Source organism: Lepidothrix coronata, unplaced genomic scaffold (genome assembly GCF_001604755.1).
Source record: "Lepidothrix coronata isolate B3197 unplaced genomic scaffold, Lepidothrix_coronata-1.0 Scaffold132, whole genome shotgun sequence".
NCBI lineage: Eukaryota > Metazoa > Chordata > Aves > Passeriformes > Pipridae > Lepidothrix > Lepidothrix coronata.
The window spans coordinates 1,564,237-1,573,191 of record NW_016690312.1 but is presented as its reverse complement, the minus strand read 5'-3'; the positions used below and the strand labels follow the sequence as shown (position 1 = coordinate 1,573,191).

The 8,955-nt window shown below is 40.8% G+C and overlaps 1 long non-coding RNA gene across 1 annotated transcript; it reads left to right on the top strand.

The window, feature by feature from the left end:
- Positions 1-799: 799 nt before the first annotated feature.
- On the top strand, positions 800-7,994 carry LOC108503167. The gene is made up of 2 exons (XR_001876747.1): positions 800-1,017; positions 7,676-7,994. It is a non-coding gene; the product is annotated as an uncharacterized LOC108503167 (long non-coding RNA).
- The last annotated feature ends 961 nt before the right edge of the window (positions 7,995-8,955 follow it).

Sequence of the window (8,955 nt, the reverse complement as noted above, 5' to 3'; positions counted from 1 at the left end):
GGCCAGGAGTTGGACTGGATGGACCTGTGGGTCCCTTCCAGCTCAGGATATTCTATAATTCCATGAACAAAACCTCAGANTGCCCTGGCAGCCAGGAGGGACATCCCTGTCCTGGGGCACCAGGGAGGGGATTGTCCCGCTCTGCTCTGCCCTGGGGCGGCCTCACCTCAACATTGGGGCAGTTTGGGGGGACACAATGGAGGGAAGGGATTGAACCATTGGAGAGTGTCCAAAGCAGGGCAAAGAAGATGGGGAAGGGTCTGGAGGGGCCATAAGAGGAGCTGCTGAGGGCACTTGGTTTGTTCAGTTGGAGGAGAGAGGACTGAGGGCAGAGCTCACTGGGGTCTGCACCTTCCTCACGAGGGGCAGTTCCATCTCTTCTCTCTGTGACCAGGGACAGCAGCCAGGGAATGGCTGGAGCTGTGTCAGGGCAGGCTCAGGTTGGATCTCAGCAAAAGGTTCTTCCCCCAGAGGCTGGTTGGGCACTGCCCAGGCTCCCCAGGGCAGTGGGCACAGCCCCAAGGCTGCCAGAGGTCCAGGAGGGTTTGGACAACACTCTGAGGGACAGGGTGGGATTGCTGGGGTGTCTGTGCAGGGCCAGGAGTTGGACTGGATGGACCTGTGGGTCCCTTCCAGCTCAGGATATTCTATAATTCCATGAACAAAACCTCAGAATACAGATGCATTTCCTCAGAATGGTTTATATTGTTTGGGAACGTTAAACAACTAGTCAAACAGCACTTGTGCAATGTTTCCTTTTAACTTGTTTCTCATGTACTTTACTTTTCTTTTTGCCATTAGAAAAGCTCAAAAAGTTTAGCAAACATACACAAGTTACAAAACTAGGCATACATCTTGAAGCCACTGGACCCTCAATAGTACTCTGAAGGCTTTTGTTCCTTTGTCTGCTTAAGTGAGACATATGTCACCATCAATATTGCTATCCCTAAAAATATACTGCTCCATTACCTTCCTGATGAAGGAAGAAGAAAACACATGCCTTTCCTTCAGCAACAGGTGAGTTTCTAAGTTGTTTTAGAATGCTGTTTCTTTACTTGTAGACATAATTAACTATTTTTTCCCTGTAGCTAATGGCAGTTCCTTAGATGTCATTAAATATATTCACAAAGAACTGCTGTTGTACAGAACAAGTTATCCCAACATCATGAATTCAACTGCTGGTTTTGGTTTTCTTTCCAGAAAGTTCAGCTCATAAAAAGTGTTAAGCCTAAAGTGTTAGACTTAAATACAAAATAATCTGTAATAAAAGGCAGAAAATACTGATCCCTAATCAACTTTCTCACCCAATTACCTTTTTGTAAAGATAGTGATCTATAACAACTTGTTTGGTGATGTTTAGTTTAGTAAAAATGCCTACTCTCTCAGCTAATAAATGCTGTTTTCCAACAGTTTTACCCTTAAGAAATGATACACAAAATCTAGTAGAATAGCCAGTATCAGGATATGTTGCTTTGCCAGTAGAATTTTTGATACAGAAGGGACAATGAAATTCCATATTTTTTCACACCAAGATTAAATTGAACACCAGAAAATCTCCAAATTGATGGAGATTCAGATGTATTGTTTGTAAATGTACAAAAGAAAATCCACTTCATGAAGCATCTACGAATTTTCCCAATATTAACCAGTTTTACCATCCTTAACTATTACTTTTGTAGGACAAAAACCAACAGTGGAAAAAATAAGACGTTGGATAAAAACCCAACTAAGAGCAATTTTGAGAACTCCGGGATCTCAGTCATTGAAAGGCTGATCATGGAAGCACTGCAGTGTGATTTTGGGAAAAGATACCTAAGCTTGGCCTACATTACCCTTTAAGCTTCTAGACCTTTTCCTCTCCCTTACATGATTTATAATGCATAAGTAATTTTAAGCTTTACAGCTCAAACTGTGCCTGCTCTTCCCTCTTGAGCCCCAGTACATAGAGGCAGATGGAATTTCCTGAGGAGCAATTGCCTCTGTCATATAAACCCTTCCATAAACTGATATAGTCCATTTATTGTCAGGGAGTTAAAGCAGTGTCAGGGTAGGGAGGCAGCAGAATGAGGATTTGAGAGACTGAGGGCAATATTAAAGTATATTTGACGCAGAGACATACAAGCAACTTCTTTCTTCCCTGCCTTCCCTATTTGACTCCAGGGAAAAAGGATGTTGTTAAAGGACAACAGTTCTGAGAATACAGCAGAACCACCCTTATATGCAACTATTGATATGTACACTGATTGATTTCTGCTTATTCTGCCTAACAAAGTCATCCACTGAGTTGCTCTGATTTAAAATATTGCATTAATAAATAAGGTTGAGACACTAAGTTTCAGTAGAATTGAATTATAAGTAAAATAACTAAAGTTGGCCTTGTTTTCTTAAAGGAAGAGCAGAATTGCATTGGATATTTGATTGCATTTTTTAGTAGGAAGGTGATTTTCCTCCTCCTCAAGAAAATAATTCAAATTCTGTGCAGTCTGAGTCAGCATTCTAGATCATGAAAAGAATTCAACACATCAGTCCATGTTTATTATTCCATATTACTTTTTACTGGCTTGATGTAAAGTGTTTTGCTAGATTTTTTTTCCTCCAGGACACATCATCATTTGGCTCTTTGCCTTGTTTTTGCTTGTGTTTTTGCTGAACTAAAGAATCAATACCTGTATAAGCCAATTTTTAATTAAAGAAGCTGGGTCTATACAGAGATTTTCCTGGGTTTAATATTTATATACATACACCCTAAAAAAATAAAAAAAGAAAGTAATTTTCCACTATAAGCCATATTCAAAGATTTCTGAAGTAAATGGGAAGACTTTTGATTTCCCTGAAGTTTTGAATTACATCCTAGAAGCAAACATCACTAGAGATCTTACTCAGTCAAGTAGAAAAAAAGAGATCAATGCTCTTCTTTTCTCCCTTGGTTGGTCCATCCCTGACTGCAACAGCAAGAAAACCAAATGCTAAAGAAACAGGTGCTCTGATTTATCTAATGAGGGCTGTGGAAAATTATCTGTCCAAAATTTTAGATTAAGAATCAGTTAAGACTTAAGATGTAGAAAAACGTGCAGTTTTACACAACAGATTTTTTTTTAAGAGTCTCAAAGAGATTGAAAATGTTACAATTTAAGATGTGGTCTGTGATAGAAGGCAGAAGACAGAGTGGAGGGAAAGTGAAACAAGATCAACAAATCCAGCTTAAAAATACGTCTTTCTCTCTCAAATGTCCTTTGCTCTCATCTTTTAATACACACTGAATTAATTGGCTCAGGATTTGGGGTGCAATAAGATGGAGTTCTGTATGACTATGTAAGACTTGCTGAACTGCAAATGTTATTTTAAAGGGTGTGTCTGCTTGAAGAATAATTGCACTTTCAAATTACAGACCACTCGGTCCTTCTGTGGTATGAAACAGAGAAACAGAGACAAAATGCTCATGCAGAATATTAACAATGAGCTGGGTAAGCAGACTGAGGAAGAAATAGCAGAACTTAAAGGTTTCCCTTGTTTTATAACTTCTGGAGTTCTAGGCTAGAACCATCAGTGTGCCTCAAGATATTCAAAACATTTTTCATTCTTATGTTGGGACAAAAAATCCTTTGGCGACATCCCAATACCTGAAGGGGCCGACAAGGAAGATGGAGAGAGACCATTGGCAAGGAACTGGAGTGACAGGACAAGGGGGAATGGCTTCACTATGACACAGTAGGGTTAGATGGGATATTGGGAAGAAATTCTTCCCTGTGAGGGTGGGGAGGCCCTGGCACAGGTTGCCCAGAGAAGCTGTGGCTGCCCCATCCCTGGAAGTGTCCAAGGCCAGGCTGGAGCAACCTGGGCTGGTGGAAGGTGTCCCTGCCCATGGCAGGGGGGTGGAATGTGATGATCTTTGAGGTCCCTTCCAACCCAAGCCAGTCTGTGATTTGATGATATGTGCCAAGAAATAAAGGATGCTGTAGGAAAAAGCTCTGAATCTCCTTTGTCTCCTGTCACACCGGACATGGAGCTCGATCCTGACCTCAGGCCTGCTCTGTGCCACTGGGGATTTAAACCCACCAGCTCTGGACTGACTCTCAGGCTCATCTCTCAGGCTGTGGAGAGCAACATACTGAGGACAAACACCTAAAATTCCAGCTCTGTACAAAAGGTTGAAGGTCAGAATTTGAGCTGTGCACACAGCTTTGGTGCCTACGAGGGTTAAGACAAATGATTCTTCACCACTGCAAGTTTGGCTGTGTCATGTTCCTGCAGAGAAACCCGACGGCAGGACACAGCTCCACGTGGAATTCTGCAAAAGTGCTCAAAGCAGGCTCTACATGCAGAACTTAAAACTGTCTTTTTATCAGATTTCCTCCTTCAGGCATACTGTGCAATGGGAGGGAAGCAGTTTTGTGTCAATTTACACAGGATTCAATAAAAGCAAATTAAAAATTGTTTCCTATTAAAATCGACACAAGTTTTCTATTATCATGAGTATTATTAACTGGAGATATATATGCCAGATCTTCTTTTAATTACAGACATATAACTTACACAAAGAGAAGTCATATCTTCCAAGTAATTACAGGCAGCTCTAAAGCATATTATTGTATTATTAAATTAAAAAATCCGCTAGTCGAAAGATCAGAAATTAAATATGGAATCATCCAGCACTCAAAGAAATAGTGGGCATAGACAGACATGAAATAAGCTAAATTACTCAGATTTAAAACACAATCTTCACACAGAAAAGAATTATATGCTGCAGCAGCGGTTTGCTGCAGTTTTCTAAATCAGTTGTAGCTACCAGCAAACTATTCAGCTCTCATTAAAAAGTACCAAGAAGCAAACCCAGTTTATCCCAAAGAACAGCAAACAACATTTCCCCCCCAGTGAAACCATTTCCAGAGAGATGCCCCATGCTTAGCAGGAGGAGGAAAATGAACAACAGCATCGTACAAGAAGAGCCTCGTGGATTAAGCAATGTTGTCTAACTTCAGTTCTTCAGAACTTGTACAAGCATATGTGATTTAATCCCTCCTTTTCAAACTGAGAACTCAGAATCCCTTCTACTGTCCAGTGGTAGCGAGACAAAGTTGAAGAAAGAGGCACAGGCCCTAGTCCAGGTGGGTTAAACAGCCCTCTCAAGCCCTCATTAGTAAGAAGCCAACAACCCAAGCCTGAATATTTTATCCACAGCTTTGTTCAGACCTCTGAAGAGACAAATCTAGCTGTGCAGTGGCCACAGAGCACAGAGACTTCTGGAAGTCAGGAGTCTTCCCTTACCTTGGCCTAAACTGCCCACAAATTGTGCCATCCCATCACGAACCAGGCCAGCTTTCACTCTACTCCCTAAGTCTGAATTAATGTTGAGCCTTAATAAGATGGAAAATAGTACAGATTAGAAAGAATCATAATGCATAAAACTGCATTTTGAGGTTGAGCTGGATATAGAGTTTAAGTGGGCTGTTACATATTCCACTGTAGATCTAGAGCAGGATATCCAGGAAGCATTTCAAAGGGAATTCCAAGAGCCTTTTCTATATGACCATGGAGAGAGGCAAACAATTTAGGTAAAACACACGCATTTACTAGATACATATTTAAAGTGTACATCTACTTTTATATCAATGTTTAAAGTTCAAAATACTGAAATGTTTTATCCTTTTTGCCCCCCACTGGTAGTTTCCAGTAGCGAACAGATCCACAAATGCCATAACATTGCAAGAATTATTCTTTTAATCAGATTTCCCTTCTAGTTTTGTAAGCTGAACAGGTTGAGCAATTTGTGATAAGTTCTGAACTTCTGCATGTTTATCTAAGCTGAACTCGAAGCAATCCTCTCGAAATCTGCCCTGCTACAAATGTGAAGGGCTGAAGATCTGCCTTGAGGTTCTGCAGCTTGCATGGAAGCCTCGACTTTGTGTTTTTATAAGTGACTTTCCCTGCTGTGTTTTCTTGTGATATTGTAGTTACGGCCTTTTTCTTAGATTCATTTTTCTCATAATGTGGATAGGACTCCTGTAAAACAAGATGTCTTTCTCTCCCTACATGTCAAAGCACACATGATGCCTTTTTTGTTGATTTTTTCCCCCCCAGTTATCTTTACACAGTAGAGCCTCAATTCCAAACTGAAATGCCTGAGAGGTTATTTAGTCTTAAACTACATGAGAACCTTTGCAATTTTAAGCAAGTATCAACTCCATTCATGTCAAGGTTAAAAATGAATTTTACTAGTAACCTGTTGGGTTTTTTTGGTTTTGTTTTTTTTTTTCTGGCTAATTCAAAGTGTCATCAGAAAGGATTACAGAGCAAAGGAAAGAGAAAGAGTGAGAGAGAGGAGGTAAATTAATTCCTCCATACCAGAAAGCCAGCTTTCAGTCAGCTTTTCCCTGGATGTTTGTATCTGCAAGCCTACCGAGGATTCCAGCAGAAGAAAGTCTATTAATTTTCCATGTACTTGTTGACGAAAAAGCTATCAGGATTATGGGTTGAATATTTCTAGAGTAGGGAAAGTAGGGGATGCAATTAATCTCTGTGAACTAAAATATACCTCTTTTCATTAATCTTTTATTGTAAATGAGCAAAGTAATTGAACCAGTACCACACTGTCAGAATAAATGCAATGCCAGTGGGATATGCATGAGAGAGCACATACTGATTGAGTATTAAATATCTAACGGCAATAATTTATGGTTCATTACCTCTTTTTGGAGTTCCTTAGTTGCAGAGTGCTTGAATTTTAAGCAGACAGACTTTCAGCAGAAACTGCTTTCAAAAGCTGAACATACCAAATACTCAAAACCCTCATCAACCTACTTAAAATTCAGAGTTTTGTACTTAGTTGAGCCAGACTCTGCACTGCCAGAAACATGCAGGCTATTTGCAGCTAGGATTAATGCAATTAAAGGTGTGGCCATGAGGATCAAGGATCATGTGCAAAATGAAATTCAGAGCTATGAACAGAGCATGGCACATAAGCAGATCCCATGTAATAGTTTTCAAATATCTTGTTACGTGTGTTTGTATAGGGAGAATTCATACAGGAGACACAGCTTCATGCTGTTCCCTTAGATCCTGTCACTGGGAACAAGATCCCAGGGAATGACAGGAGCTGTGCCAGGGCAGGCTCAGGTTGGATCTCAGCAAAAGGTTCTTCCCCCAGAGGGTGGTTGGGCACTGCCCAGGCTCCCCAGGGCAGTGGGCACAGCCCCAAGGCTGCCAGAGCTCCAGGAGGGCTTGGACAACGCTCTGAGGGCCAGGGTGGGATTGTTGGGGTGTCTGTGCAGGGCCAGGAGTTGGACTGGATGGTCCTTGTGAGTCCCTGCCAGCTCAGGATATTCTATGGCTTCGAAAAGGCTAATTCCTAGATAATGGAGCAAAGCATGGCCACTTAGAAGACTCTGTTACACAGGATCACTCAGTTATCAAGTAATTACCCCACCTGCTCAAGGGGGGGAAAAAAAAAAATCAGACATGGACTTGCCTTATTTTATGTATAAACAAAGTTATGTCTTTATTCTGACTCGAGCATCCCTGACAGCATCAGTCACAGTGAATTGTGGCAGTGGTAAGAGTTAGTAATAGCCTGACCTCTGTCCTTGGCACCCCTTTCATGGACTCTGAGCAGAATCACATGCAGGGGAAAGATGTCACCTTTGCTAAATTGACACACCACGACCTTCTTCCCCAACAGGCCTCCTGACAGATTCCAGCTGTCCTGCTTTGACGGAAGCTTTCAAGGATCAAAGAAAAGATCAAACTGGAACTGGAAATAAACGTCTCACTGTTTTTATACCGCCTTCATCTTGATTTCATAGGGGTGTAACTGATGAAATCTGAGGCAAACGAGACAGGAGTCAGCCCAAACACACGGATTTTAATCCTCTTTCTGAATTTTACTTTCTGTTGCCTACTGGAACCGGTCCTGGAATGCAGGCAGGGCTCCTGAGTCTATCTGTTCCCAGTGAATTCTGCTCATCTGTTGAAAATTAAACTGTCCTATTCAGACACTGCTCACTTGGCAACAGACTGCTCTGTTTACTGTTTATTGATTTTTGTTAACTGGGACTACAGAGAAGAAGCATTTCAGTTTCAAAGTCGTCCCAGAGGACACTGGCAGGTTACAATCACTTATACTGTAAAAAAGCTTCATGTTAATTGACTCTATGTTTACATATTATGAATGCATATTTTAATCTGTTTTACATGAATAAGTCCTCCACAATGAAGATTTCATTTCCTTTTTTAAAACAACATAACTACTTGCCTTATTTGAAGAGGCAAATCTCTTCTAAATTGTTTTGACCTTTCCTTGTGTCCTTTCTTAAAGTCGAAGTTGTAGCTGCCTTCTCAGTTCAGGAATTTTTTATCTTAAAGCAAAGGGATGAACTGAACTTCAAACTGAAACCATTTCATTGTGCTCTTTCTAGTTTGGCAAGTCACCCTGTCTGTCTGTATTTGAAACAGCCAAATTCTTGACTAGCTCAACTAAACTATTTTTAGCCACAATAGACAAAAAGCTGATAATAGACCAACTTCAGCAATACACTGGAAAAAGGACTCTGGTCAAACCCAGAAAGATATGGAGATATCCCAGACTAATAAAATAGGAAGGTCAGGACATTAATCTAGGATGGAACAGAACCAACCAAACGTGGCACTCCTACTGCTGTTTAATAGTTTGTCCTCAACCTTGGCAAAGTTTGTTCTCCTTCTGCACAAATCTTTTGTTTGGAGCCTCCAAAGACAACCTGCATTAAGATGAAACACTTTCTTACCCAACTCTAATTTCATCACCATCAGATCAGATCTCAATCAAGACTTCAATAAAATATTACCCACTTATCCAGCACAGTCTCTGGCCTCAAACCTTACTTTTAGGCAGAGAAAGTGCCTAAGTAAGTAGTCATCATCTCTACCCCATCCCCCAAATGTTTCTCTATGCTCTGCTATTTTCCAAGACCACAGTAAACA